This window comes from Hemitrygon akajei, chromosome 3 (assembly GCF_048418815.1).
Source record: "Hemitrygon akajei chromosome 3, sHemAka1.3, whole genome shotgun sequence".
NCBI classification, from domain to species: domain Eukaryota; kingdom Metazoa; phylum Chordata; class Chondrichthyes; order Myliobatiformes; family Dasyatidae; genus Hemitrygon; species Hemitrygon akajei.
Window position 1 is genome coordinate 124,950,558 of NC_133126.1, and position 15,119 is coordinate 124,965,676.

The window sequence follows — 15,119 nt, forward strand, 5'->3', positions numbered from 1 at the left end:
ATAGGTTCATTTCAAGGCAATAAATGGACAGTGTGGACCTAGTGTGTTAGGGATGCACCAATTTCACTGACAGCTCTCTGATATCGAAAACTTGGACTAGGTGAATCAAGTTTGTGGACTGACCCTCACTCACACAAGGAGTAAGAACCCCATCAGCAATTCAGTATTTCAATGATGGTGGTGCTGGTGAACCACAGTGACATTCTGAGGCAGGAGGGGGAAACTCCAAACCAGGCTGAAACGTAGATGAGGCCCTCTATACCCAGCATCTTGTTAGCAAATGAGTGAAGTTGTTGGAGATTAAAATAGAGGACCTGAGGGCAAGATTGCTGTTTTAAGGGAAATGAGGGATTGTTGTGTTCTATGTCTGAGTGAGACAAGGCTTTCTCCCAGCACACCAGATGCAGTGATCAGACCAGAAGGCATTGCAGTTTACAGAGTGGATTGAACTGCTGATTCGGAAAAGGCAAAAGGTGGAAGTGTGTGTTTTATGATAAACTGTTGGGGGTGCTCTGATGCAGTAGTTTTGTCAAACTCATGATCCCCCAACTTTGAACACCTAAAGGTCAAATGCTGTCCGTTCTCTTTTCCTAGAGCATTCTCCTCCATAATCTTGACAGTTTACATACCACCAGCAGCCGACTATAATCAAGTGCTTGAAATACTGCATGATGCCGTTTCCAAACAAGTCCATTTCAACACATTTCAAATCATAGTTGGGCACTTCAACCAGTCATTTGAAGAAAACCCTGCCCAATTACCATCAGCATATAACCTGTAGCACCAGAGGTTGCACACATTAGAATACTGTTATACTAAAATAAGGAATTCATACCATGCCATGCCCAGTTCACATTTCGATAAATTCGATCACTTGGCTGTCCTTCTCCAACCTGCATACAGGCAGAGGCTGAAGAGCAAAGCCCCAGAGATTAGAACAACAAAGAGATGGTCATGGGAGGCAAAGGAGCAGCTAGGGGATTATGTCGTGTTGGTGGATTGGGCCGTGTTCAAGGACTCGTTTGTGGATCTGAATAAATACACCATGGTTGTCACAGGCTCTATTTAAACAGCCATAGACGGGTGTCTCCCCACTGAATCATTCAGTCTTCTCAAACCAGAAGCCCTCAATGAGCCATAAGATCCATAATCTGCTGAGGGCCATATCGGAGGCATTCAAGTCTGGTGACCAAGGAAGTTACAGGAGGTCCAGGTACGACCTCCGGAAAGCCATCTCACAGGTGAAGTGGCAATTCTGGACTAAACCTGAATCAACAAAGGATGCTTGACAGTAGTAGTAGTAGGGCTTAGAAAGTTAAATCGAGCAACATAAGTAACAGCAGGGCTTCACTTCCAGCTGAGTGCAATGACTTCTATGTTTACTTTGAGGAACCATCACAAACTCCCAGAGCCCCCGACGATCCTATAATTTCAGTCTCTGATGCTGACATGTGAACATCCCTCAGGAGGGTGAACCCATGAAAAGCATCTGACCCACACAGGGTACCTGGCTGTACTAAAAACCTGTGCTGATCAACTGGCTGGAGTACTCACTGAGATCTTCAACCGTTTGCTTCTGTAGTCTGAGGTATCCAGCTGTTTCAAGCAGGCTTCATTTGTACCAGTGAAAACCTGCCTCAATGTCTGTCGACCAGTGGCATTTACATCCACTGTGATGAAGTGTTTTGAGAGGATGGTAATGAAAGATATCAGCTCCAGCTTGAGAACCGACTTAGCTCTGCTCCAATTTGTCTTCCAGAGCAACATGTTCACAGCAGATGCCATCTCACTGGCATCTACCCTGGCATCAATGAAACAGATAAAATCCACACTCTGATTTTAAGGCTTCTTCTGATGTCATCAACCCTGGAACATCTACACAGCAAAGATGTATATGTCAGGACACTATTGACAACAGTTCATCTTTCAATACCATCATCACCTCGATACTAATCAATAAGCTAGAACACCTTGGCCTCAATACCTCCTTGTGCAATTGGATTCTTACTTGCTGATCCTAGTCAGTTTGGATTGGTAACGATATCGCCACCATGGTCTCCATCAGTTGCACACAAGGATGTGTGCTTAGCTTCCTGCTGTACTCCTGTTACACTTATGACTGTGTGGCTAAGCACAGCTCCAGTGCCATTTTCCAGTTTGCTGACATCACCGCTGTCATAGGCCGAAGGTGGTGACGAATCAGCACGTCGGAGGGAGATTGAAAAACTTGCTGAGTGGTGCCATAACAACAACCTCTTACTCAGCGTCAGCAAGACCAAGAAGCTGATTATTGACTTCAGGAGGAGGAAATCAGAGGTCTGTAGGCCAGTCCTCATTGGAGGATCAGAGGTGGGGAGGGTCAGCAACTTTTTATTCCTCAGTGCTATTATTTCAGAGGACCTGTCCTGAGCCTAGCAGGTAAGTGCAATTATGAAGAAACTGTGGCAGCACCTCTACTTCCTTAGGGGTTTTTGAAGATTCAGCATGATATCTAAAACTTTGACAAGCTTCCATAGGTGTGTATTCAAAAGTATATTGCATCATAACTTGTTCTGGAAACACCAATGACCTTGAACATAAAATTCTACAAAAAGTAGTGGATACGGCCCAGTCCATCATGAGTGAAGCCCTCCCCACCATTGAACACATCTGCATGAAATGTTGTTGCAGGAAAACAGCATCCATCATCAGGAACCCCCACCACCATCCAGGACACGCTCTCATCTTGCTGCTGCCATCAGGAAGAAAGTACTGGAGCCTCAGGCGTCTCATCACCAGGTTCAGGAATAGTTATTATCCCTCAACCATCAGGCTCTTGAACCAAAAGGGATTACTGCATTCAACTTCTCTTCATCATTGAAATATTCCCACAAGTCTTGGACTCACTTTCAAGGACTCGTCATCTCATGCTCTCAATATTTATCTCTTATTTATTTATAACTATTATTTTGTTCTTTTTCTATTGCAGTGTATGTCTTTTGCACATCGGTTGAATGCTCAATTTGGTGTGGTCTTTCATTGATTCTATTATGGGTTTATTGGGTATGCCCAGAAAATTATACAGTGACATATCTGTACCTTGTTAATAAATTTACTTTGAACTCTGCAAGTATTATTACCAAACTATTAATTCAATATTTCAATTCGGTTGCACTGTCTTTTCCCCAACAAAATTCACCTAAAATCAGCCAAGCCAATGTGAAAGATGATTAAAGGGGTTCTTCTGATGAGCTCACTTTCTGTTACATTAATGGTACCATTTCCATACCTGTTATTCAAATGTTCTATAAAATTAAACAGAATCTAAATTACCATGTAATTACATTGGTTCTTGGAAAGTTTCACATTTGGTGAAATCAAAATAAGTTGGACATAGAGTAATCTTGACCACCTGGATCAGCATTGCTATATTTTTTGGCCACTAAGTTTAATATTCAGTCTCATGATTTTTCTACCTTTACTTTAGATGGCTGTTGATCATGAACCAGAAATAGATTCATTTGTTAATGATCATCTGCTCAACAAGGAAGAATTGGACTCAATTCTCAGAGAGGTAAGCTTAGAAACAACTCCAAAAGTAAAATAAAAATAACAAAACAAATGTAAGAGAGGTGGAGGGTGTAACAATTCTTCTTCACAACTTGTATGATGAACCAAGGCATTGCTCTTTCACTCTTCAGGACTAAACAATAGTGTATCAAACTGTTTTTTCACATCGCAGGACTGAATTGGTCAAACACTGTCCTTTCACATTCTGAGATTTGCACAGGTTTATAATATGCCTGTAAATGTATTGTGAATTCTATTCTCTATGTGAAGTTAACAACAGTACAATGAGTATCTCATTAGACAGTAACTTGTAGAGGATAGACAGTGTGGGAATGAGGTACTATGATTGGTGCCACAGATGCTTAGATAAATGACAGGGACAATAAGATTTTATCTGTGAGTAATGCTAATCCTCATTAGACAATAGACAATAGGTGCAGGAGTAGGCCATTCGGCCCTTCTAGCCAGCTCCGCCATACACAATCAGTACCCTGTTCCTGCCCTCTCCCCATATCCCTTGACCCCGCTATCTATAAGAGCTCTATCTAACTCTCTCTTCAATGCATCCAGAGACTTGGCCTCCACTGCCTTCTGGGGCAGAGCATTTCACATATCCACCACTCTCTGGGTGAAAAAGTTTTTCCACATCTCTGTTCTAAATGGCCTAACCCTTATTCTTAAACTGTGGCCTCTAGTTCTGGACTCACCCATCAGCGGGAACATGCTTCCTGCCTCCAATGTGTCCAATCCCTTAATAATCTTATATGTTTCAATCAGATCCCCTCTCATCCTTCTAAATTCCAGTGTATACAAGCCCAGTCGCTCCAATCTTTCAACATATAACAGTCCCACCATTCCGGGAATTAACCTTGCGAACCTACGCTGCACTCCCTCAATAGCAAGAATGTCCTTCCTCAAATTTGGAGACCAAAACTGCACACAATACTCCAGGTGGGGTCTCACCAGGGCCCTGTACAGCTGTAGAAGGACCTCTTTACTCCTATACTCAATTCCTCTTGTTATAAAAGCCAGCATGCCATTAGCTTTCTTGGAGAGATATATAGAGAGAAAAAATCTCCTTCATTCTGAGGTTCTTTTTTTATTTTGCATTTACTATTCTCTTTCATGGGGCTCCTCTGATTCTACCATGGACTCTTCAACACAAATACATTTACAGTGATATACAGTACCTCCCAGCTTGGATTCTATTCATAACTATCATCGTGGTTTGTGCAAAGTGAAATATATTGTCTCTAAAACAATCATAACAGAGCATACACCTCACACTTGGGACTGTGATGTCAGCCCACCTAGCACAAGACAGACATTATATTTTGACAAGCTTATCAATTGTACTCAGCGTAGTCTGTGGAGAGTTATCTTGTGCGTGTTCTCCTGCCCCTTCCTTTCTCAGCATTTTCCTCACTGAGACACTGGGCTGATGCTGACCCAGTATGACCATATGGTGAGGTGCACCACATCCAAACAGACACTTGTAACTTTGTTCTTTGATTTTGTCACAGGGCTCGATTGACGGCATCTTGCAGTGGGCTCTGCAAAATATCCCCAGGCCCTTGTCTGACACCCCTGGCCTTATTCATTAAGGAGGCCTTCTTCTGTAGAGAAGCTGACCTAATCTGATCAGAAAGGTGTGGTGTGCAAAATCTTGTAGGTTTATCAATAATTGATAGTGAATCATGCCAGTTAACTGGTTTGACAATGTGTCGCATACTAGGGAAAACAGATCAACATCAGCTTCTCAAAATTCTGAACACCAATATTGAATGGGCCACTGAAAAAAAGTGTTAAGGATGATAGTACAAACTGTTTGGAAGTCCGTCTTTCTTTCTTACTTATCATCATTCAACAGAGAAGAACAAACAGATCAGACAGCTATGTTCCCGAGTTAAGGGCTGATGAGAAAAACAATTCTGATGGTACCCAATAAGACAGTTGTGGGTTTCCATTTTCATCCTAACCCTACCGTAAAAACATTGAGGGCAGCATAGCAAAGAGACATAAGCTTGTGCGTGCTTGGACCCTGGATCTTACCAGAACAGTAGCAGTGTTTAGGGTGGTAGCTCAGGTTGAGGGGCTTGATGTTGTGGTGTTCACCGAGCTTGGCAATTAGCTTGCAGACATTTCATCACCAGTCCAGTGACATCCTCAGCGCACTGTTGTTGCTGTTTCTCTCTGGAAGTGTTCACATTTATACAAGCCCCCAGGGCTGCCCCTTCAGTTGACCTTTGAATTCTATTGGCTAACTTTTCTTTGGCTCTTAGGGGTACATAGATGGCATCTATTTTGATATGTCTGTTTACGGAGTTAGCAGAAGAGAACCATTCTTCTAAAAATTCTCATCCTTGCTTTGTGTTTACCTGTGCCAGTACCTCCATGGTGTCCCAGTAGAAGCGTGGTTCTCTTCTGATAACTCTTTAAACAAACATATTCAAATAGACGTAATCTACAAACCCCTAAGAGCCATAGAAACCTGAGTCAATAGAAATCAAAGGTCAACTGAAGGGGTGGCCAATCAGGACCAAGGCAAGCAAACAGGGGATGTACATGTGAGCACTCCCAGAGAGAAACGCCAACAACTGCACACTGAGGATGTCACCTCGACTGGTGATGAAACGTCTGCAAGCTAATTGCCAAACTCGGCGAACACCACAACATCAGAAGCAGTGTTGCTCACTTTAATTGCCCAGACACACAGGTTAATTCTATGATCAAATGCCTTTGGTGATTGGTATCAATGTTACCTTATTCAGTAACTAATGGAAAAGAAAGACAACATGTTGGCATCAAACTAGCAGAATGGAACCTATTAGTTAGATTTCAAGAAGTTGCTGGAGAAGACTGCAAGTTGTATAATGGTCAAAACGGTTACATATCCAGCAGGAAGCAAAATTCTGAGGAAGTGGAAAATGAATATTGGAGAAAGGGCCAGGTATTTTGGAAGTTATTGTCTATGGCAGAGAAAGATGAAATTGCTCACATGGAGATTTCCAAAATTTCAAAAGGATTTGAATGGTCTGTGAATTATCAGTACAAGAAGAAAAGTGAAGATAAATAATTTATGTCATGCATAAAATTATTGAATACTGGATGCTCTACCTCAAGTAACTTTTGAGGCATTGGTAACAGCATCATTTCAGAGAAAATTGAAGAAATAATTGAAGATATAAATAGTGTAATTTGTTTTACATAGAAAGATTTATTTAGATGTTGTTATCAAATGTACTCTGATCCTAAGTTACATGAGGAAGATTATCATAAATGTGAATAAACAATAGGTTTTAAGGAATATCACAAGCGAAAAGAGCAGGGCTAACTGGTGCAAAAGCATGGGTAAGAAACTAAAGAGCTGAACTCCATCAGCAATTAAACCTAGAGCGAGATTAACAGCATTTCTTTTGTATGTACTGTAATCCAAATATCTCTAGCAATCTTCCTGGATAGAACAGTGATCTGTCCTACTTTTCCAGCCATCCTTGGAAAGTAAATTTCTGTCATACCTGGACTTAGACTGTTATAGTATTGAGCCTGATGCCTTATACCATCCAATCTCAACATGTGAAAGGATAGTGTCTAATTTACCAATGGTGTCACAGTAGTGTAGCAGTCAGAGTGATGCTACTACAGCTCGGGGCATTCCGGAGTTTGAAGTTTAACTTTGCCTGTAATGAGTTTGTACGTTCTCCTCATAAGTGTGTGGGTTTCCTGTGGGTGCTCCAGTTAACCCCTTTCCCCACCACAGTCCAAAGACGTACCTGTTAGTAGGTTAATTGGTCATTGTAACTTGTCCTGAGATTAGGCTAGGGCTAAAAAGCTGGGTTGGTGGATGGTGCGGCTCATGGTGTCAGATGGGGCTGTTCTGCACTGAAATTCAAGAAAAATAAATATATACACACCGAAGAAAATACTGCAGAGATTCTGAAAATATTGTACACAATAGAAGATACTTAAAGTGCATAGATCAGACAGTTTTAGTTTCAATTATTTCCTTAATCAGACAAAATTGTGGTTACAATTGAAAACTGAGGATGTTACAGTCTAACTTTTACCCTTTTTTTTGTCCTGGCATAGGTGCACCTATATTGAAAAGAATTAAAAGACCAAACATTTTTTGACTGATGTGGGGAAAAACTACAGCTCTTGATCAAAGATAGACCATGATTGCATTGTACTTAGTACTTAATTATCCATCCTGTACACAGTCCTTTAAAGGGAACTGTACTGTATTGACATCTGAAGCATCGCCGTTGCTGCCAATTCTGAAATACATTGGTTAGAGGAATGCTAAGAACACATAGACATATAGTACTCAGTTACATCATTAATCTTTGCTCCATTAATGTTGTTGTCTAACTTGTTAATGTATAAAAGAAAATTCTTCCTTTATTAATGCAGTGTTGGTTTTAACATAGAGATAGATTTCAAGGAATTTCTCACAATGAAAATGAGACAGTTAAGCTTCCTTAATTAATTATTAACTCAGGGAGGGGCCTCTGCTGGCTCACCTATGACCTGAACCTCACCCAGGTGATGAAGATACAAAACCCCAGTACAAACAATGGGCTTGCATTTGTGTTACCACCAGTGAGATACAGTGATGGGTTGTGATGCAGGAAGTCATCTTGTAGAATGACAGAATGTTGAAATCAAAGCTCAGCAAGGTTGTTCCTTGTCAAGCTCAGACTGAACAGGATGAAAAATGGAGACAGAGCCAAGGAAGTGGCATGTATAGCAGACATCTATGTTCCCTCCTTTTTCTTTTACAGCTGTGCGTACCAACCATTGCTCTGAGCGGGAAATTTTTACATGGCCTGAAAACTGCTCAGCACTTTAGGTGATTTTTTTTTTTGTAAAATGCATACTATGAATATTTAGAATGAAAATTTTAAAATCACATACTTTTGATTTTATTAATTAATTTAAGAGTATAATAAAACACAGTACAACAAAAAAATCTCATTTCATAAACTTTTTGTCATTTGTCTTTATTATAAATTCATTTTCTGTAAACACTGTCCAGATTAATTTCACATCCAGATGAAAGATACCTCTTAATCCTCATTAGATTATCCAAATGTTACACTTCTAATTTGTTTGTGGATTGACATTTGATTGAATCCATAAGATTCAATTCATATTTGCAATCAGCACTAGAAGCTTGAAATGTTCCAATAATGTCAATAAGAATTAACAGTTCTTCAAATTCTTCATTTCTAAGCACGTAGTTCAACATATGCCTTAATTGAATCTGTCTTTTCTTTTATAATTTTAATAAAATTACAGCCATGCAAACAATTTTATATAAATGAATTTTTACCTTGTTCTAGCAATTTTTATTTTAAAAGTTCTTATTAGGTTATGATTTTTTTGAAAGATGACTTAGAATTTTTCACATCAACCAAACACAGACCACAATGCACACCACAAGTAAATATTAGCAGGTAGTCAAACCAACTGACAGGCACAATGACAAAAGTAAAATGTTTTGACTAGATGGCATCACCATTCAGTAGGCTGCTGCTTTATTAATAATGAGCTATCGACTTCCATTCTGTGTTTATTGTTACAATTTATAACACTGTTATAACTTGAAACATTGACAATATAAAAACATTAAAGCCCTTAAACATTTCCAAGTAAAGGTTGTGATAGGTTTATTTAGAAAATGTATGGATTATGTTCATTAAGACAAAACTAATTACATGGTATTTCACTATTATATTAACATAGATTTTGAAATTATATCATCATTATATAAAAGAACATTGCAGTTGTGTGTCAACAAAGGCTACATGCGCGGGAGCATTTCATTTAGTGCAGACCACACACCCATGCTGCTTAGAGGGAACAGTGACAGACACTTTGCTTTATACTTCCAAAGTTTGTTTCCATGAAGAACAAGTAAACATGCATAGAAGGAAGGGTCTGAAATAATGTTCTGGTTGGAAGGTCCAAGCTTGTAGAGCAAAATGTAATGATATAGTTTGAAATGAATGATTACAGAAAAAAATCCACTTTGTCATTGTTCAAATATCCTGATGTCCACCATTCATTCCACCAAGGCCTTTCTATCCACACTCCTTTTATATTCAGTGATTCCCATCCCACTCTTCCTTTAGAATCACCAAAGTCCAGATTTTAGTGCTTCCTGTAAACTCACCAGGGTCTCATTTTCCACAGTCCCATTAAACTTACCAGGAAGACTTCTTGCAGATAGAAAGAATATAACGATATAACATCTGAAGAAAATGAATTGGATATTAATACAGAATCCTATAGTTCAGAAAATCTGTCATTCAGCATTACCAAGTGCTCAATTAATGAAGTTTTAGTGCAATCAATTTTTTGCACTAATTTCACTATTTATAAACACGAGAGGTTCTGCAGATGCTGGAAATCCAGAGTAAAACCCAACAAGGCAGGCAGCATCTATGAAAAGGAATAAACAGTGGACATTTCAGGCTGAGGTCCTGCATCTGCACCAGGGAAATGGACTAGTCCTTGAAGATTGGGTAATGACCTCTATAGGGCTTAAGGTCTTATTTTTTGAGTTTAGAATTTAGCAGTCAGCAAACCCTGAGGTCATGTTAGACCAAACGTATTATTTTCAAAAGAATTATTATGTAGTAGTAGTCCAATTTGATAAGTGCTGCAACACTCTACCTAGTACTATAAGGCGGAAAAACATCCTGGTTTCTAGCAGTTGCACAGGCAAACACCAGTCAATATTATGAATGTATTAGTAATGTAGCAGAAATATGGGATACCCTGACTGCTCCTCAGGTTGAACATGACGAATATTTTATTCTTCAAGTCAGAGGCTGGGTGCAGATTAGACAGACCAAACTCCACTGCCCAACCCGAATACTTTGATACAGGTGCAGACATTTCAGTGTTAAATCCTGATATTATTCAAGGCAATAAACTAGGGGAGATGACAGGGAGAATTAAAACTGTAGCCATATATTGAAACACAGTAGAGACAGACAGACATACTTTATTGATCCCGAGGGAAATTGGGTTTCATTACAGCCGCACCAACCAAGAATGGTGAAGAACTATAGCAATATAAAACCATAAATAATTAAATAATAATAAGTTAACCATGCCAAGTGTAAATAAGTCCAGGACCAGCCTATTGGCTCAGGGTGTCTGACACTCTGAGGGAGGAGTTGTAAAATTCGATGGCCACAGGTAGGAATGACTTCCTGTGACGCTCAGTGTTACATCTCGGTGGAATGAGTCTCTGGCTGAATGTACTCCTGTGCCTAACCAGTACATTATGGAATGGATGGGAGTCATTGCCCAAGATGGCATGCAACTTGGACAGCATCCTCTTTTCAGACACCACCGTCAGAGAGCCCAGTTCCACCCCCACAACATCACTGGCCTTACGAATGAGTTTGTTGATTCTGTTGGTGTCTGCTACCCTCAGCCTGCTGCCCCAGCACACAACAGCAAACATGATAGCACTGGCCACCACAGCCTCATAGAACATCCTCAGCATCGTCCGGCAGATGTTAAAGGACCTCAGTCTCCTCAGGAAATAGAGACGGCTCTGACCCTTCTTGTAGACAGCCTCAGTGTTCTTTGACCAGTCCAGTTTATTGTCCATTCGTATCCCCAGGTATTTGTAATCCTCCACTATGTCCACACTGACCCCTTGGATGGAAACAGGGGTGCCTACCTTATAAAGTTCTTGTACAAATATATGGGATTAAATAAACAAAAGAAGTAGCTGTAAAGTTTTTACACTAGCTTGCCCCAGACTGTAGTAGACTAGCGCTTCTAATAGGAACATCGAATGCTTCTTGTTGGATTTGTCAGAAATAATGGCATATTTCTGACCATAGAGGAAAGCAATCCCAAAAAGGAAACTGTAGACAAGGTGCTTTGATAAAAGAACCTTCTTGATTTAACTTGTTAATATTCAATGTAGCAAAGGCTGACTAGATGATGGTGATTGGTCATCGACTGCATGGTCCTGAATAAACACACACAACCTAAGTCAGCCCAGCAACAGATATTACAAAATATGCAGCAAGTATTGACTCGTAAATAGTATAAATCTTGCACAGATCTGGCCAATGGCTTGTGGTTACAACCACTTTTAGAAAGTGACAGGCATTATACAGCCTTAACAGCTGCGACTTACAGTGGGTCAGACTCACAAGAGGTTCTGGAATAGTCAACAGATATTTTTTACAGGAGGCATTCAGACTCTACAAGGAATGCCAGACATCTGTGAGTAAGCTGATGATGTATACTTCACAGTCGACAGACACACTGGATGAGTACTTAACACATATCAGTACAGTACTGTCAAGGTTGAAAGTTTGACAGAGAGAGGCTATGAATGAACAATAAAAAATCTCAATTCCTTCGTACAGAAGTAGATTTCCCAGGCACGACAAATGTCAATCAAGGACCCCTAAGTTTAGACAAAAGTTGCTCAAGTAGGATATCCAAAGGCCTTAAAGCCCTGGGCCTATTGAATTATTTTAGAGCTTTCATACCTGACTATGCTCAATTATCAAAACCAGTATCTGTCAGATGTACACCAAAAAACAAAAAACATTTTGTTTTTACCTCAGATAATCATGAGGCACTAGATAAATTGATGGATGCAGGTCAGCAAGCAATAGACCTCCGGACAAAAGACCTAACAAAACCTCTTGTTCTGCGAATTCAAGTTTCTCCAAACTGCTGTGCCACCTGTTATAATGAGGGAGAAGAAACACAAGCCCCTACACACTATGCCTCAAATAATTTCACCCCAACAGAACAGAAATGTACTGCCTCAGAATGATGTCTCCCTATGGTATTCCATACATTTATTGCAGTAAGACCACTGCATGGGAACAAAGCAATTATTATAGTGTATGGGGCTTTGAAAAATGGTAGCAAATTACCAATATTTAGAGCTACCATAATTAGATATGGGAAATGGCAAACACTTTTACAAGACGACACCTTGAAGTGGGAATACGTTCCTGAGCGCTATGACTTACAATCTTTACCTGTCATTGAAGATGCATCTTCTCTATGACCGAATCTAGCATGACAGAGCAATTTCTGGAGAAACACGAGTTTGCAGAACAAGAGATTTTGTTAGGTCTGAGGTCCAGGGCTTCATTGCTAGCTGAATGCCATTCATTAACTTCTCTAGTTTCCTTCAGGCAGATCTGTTGAGGACATAAGAGGAAGGATGGACAAAGGAGAGTCAGTGGAAGTTGTTTACTTGATTTTCAGAAGGCCTTGACAAGGTGCCACACATTAGGCTACTTAACAAGACATTACAGAAAATATATTAGCATGGACAGAAGATTGGCTGACCAGAAAGAGGCAAAGAGTGGTGTTACGTACCCCGTAACTGGGTCACTTACTAGCAAAGATAGGGAGGTCCGTTGAAGTCTGATGGTACTATTTTTAACAGTATTTATTGATAAAAATACACAAAAATAATATCAATGCAAACATACAGATAATATACGTCGTCAATACTAAATCTAAAAGCGCGGGTATAATAATAATCAATAAGAAATAGCTCTATCGTTATCTAGGGGATAATGTATTGTCCGATGGAAATATAAAAGTCACTCAAGTTCATGCAGGCTGCAGCCTTTGGTTGGAGAAAGACAGATTTTTAAAACTTGCCAGCTTTTCCTTTTTATGATGTCGATCCTTCGAAATTTCGTTGGCGGTGGTCTCTTCTTTAGCTAAGCTGTCTTCCGTGGTAAGGCCCCAATCCCGGCAACGGGAAAGGACACACGTGGGCCCTCCACCGGCTGTCGCTATTAAACGCTGTCACGGGATTTCTAGCGTTTCTCCTGGTGCGTTTAAAGGGGTTGTTCCCCAGACCCTCTTTTATCCTTACTCACAGGGTCTCAGATGTCAATCAGGTTGGGATGATGCAATCCCTCAACCAGCCCACTCTGGTCATTCCCTGAGGGCTTCAATGAATAGTACAGTACTCAATACACAATTCCGTCTCCAAGAGACAATGGCCGTTATCCGTGGCTTTGTATCGCGGAGGCCAGGACACATTCCAAACGTCTCTCTCTCTCATTTCCTGTGTCTCCTGACCTGAATTAATAGCGATCTTGCGATTCTCAAAAAGGAGGGGGCTACTTTGTACCCTTCGGCCCCTCAGAGTTGGGGCACAGTCGTAACAGTGGGAATAAAGGGGGCCTTTTCTGATTGGCTGCTGGTGACTAGTGATACAGTATTTCAGAGATTAGTGGTGGCACCATTTCTTTGCACATTATTTGTCAGTGATTTGTATGATGGAATTGATGACTTTGTGATCAGGTTTGTGGACAATATGAAGATCAGTGGAGGTGCAGGGAGTATTGAGGAAGTAGGGAGTCTGCAGAAGGACTTAAGAAGTGGCAGATGGAATATGGTGTCAGGAAATATATGGTCATGCACTTTGGTTGAAGGAATAAAAGCATAGACTATGTTCTAAATGGGATGAAAATTCAAAACACAAAGTTGCAAAGGGATTTGGGAGTCCTTGTGCAGAATTCCCTAAAGGTTATCTTGTAGGTAAGGAAGGCAAATGAAATGGTAGCATTCATTTCGAGGTGACTAAAATATAGGAGCAAGGATGCTGAGGCTTCATAAGGCATTGGTCAGACCACACTGGGGGCATTTTGACCAGTTTTGGGTTGGGTCCCTTATCGAAGAAAAGACATGCTGGCATTGGAGAGGGTCCAGAGGATGTTCACGAGAATAATTCTGGGAATGAAAGAATTAATATAAGAGGAATGTTTCACGGTTCTGGACCTGTACTCAAAGGAGTCCAGAAGAATGAGGGGTGATCTCATTGACAGCTATCGAATATTGAAAGGCCTAGGTAGAATGGATGTGTTGAGAGTGTTTCCTATAGTGGGTGAGTCTAGGATCAGAGGGCCCAGTCTCAGAATAGAGGGATGTCCATTAAGAACAGAGGAATTCCTTTAGCCAGGGGGTGGTGAATCTGTGGCATTCATTGCCAAGTCATTTAAAGTGGAGATTGGTAGGTTGCTGACTAGTCAGGGTGTCAAAGGTTACAGGGAGAAGGCAGGAGAATGGGATTGAGAGGGGTTATAAATCAGCCTTCATGGAATGGCAGAGCAGATTCGATGGACCAAATGGCCAAATTCTGACCCTATATTTTATGGTCTTATGGACATCCTTCAGAGCACTATTCTCAAATACTGTACTGTGATAGATCAATAATTAAAATCCAGAAAGGTGGATCCACTGAAGTATAATTACGTATGTCTAAAACAAGTAAATACAACAGTACAAACTCCTTACAGGCAGCAGTGGGAACTGTACCTGGATCGCTGGTACTGTTAAGCATTGTTCCTATCACTATGGTATGGTAGTAAGAGATCTTCCCATTTGGTCAACTACCGGATGGAAAACACACAGAGATAAACTGCTTCCATTGTGTCCTGATGAAGGATCTCAGCCCGGAATGCCTGGCCTGCTGGGTTCCTCCAGCATGCTGTGTGTGTTGCTTTGGACCACTTACACAGCTATGGTAAAACATCAACAACTTG

At 40.6% G+C, this 15,119-nt stretch overlaps 1 long non-coding RNA gene across 3 annotated transcripts in view; it reads right to left on the minus strand.

Moving 5' to 3' along the window:
• The window catches only part of LOC140723715 (uncharacterized), a 58,534-nt gene that overhangs the window by 40,407 nt on the left and 3,008 nt on the right, over window positions 1–15,119 (minus strand). For 2 of the 3 annotated variants that reach the window (XR_012097951.1, XR_012097950.1), the window contains exons 2-3: window positions 12,588–12,752; window positions 7,323–7,431 (exon numbers count right to left, since the gene is read on the minus strand). This is a non-coding gene — a long non-coding RNA (uncharacterized lncRNA). The remainder of the gene's footprint in view (window positions 1–7,322; window positions 7,432–12,587; window positions 12,753–15,119) is intronic. The other variant, XR_012097952.1, reaches the window with a different exon arrangement.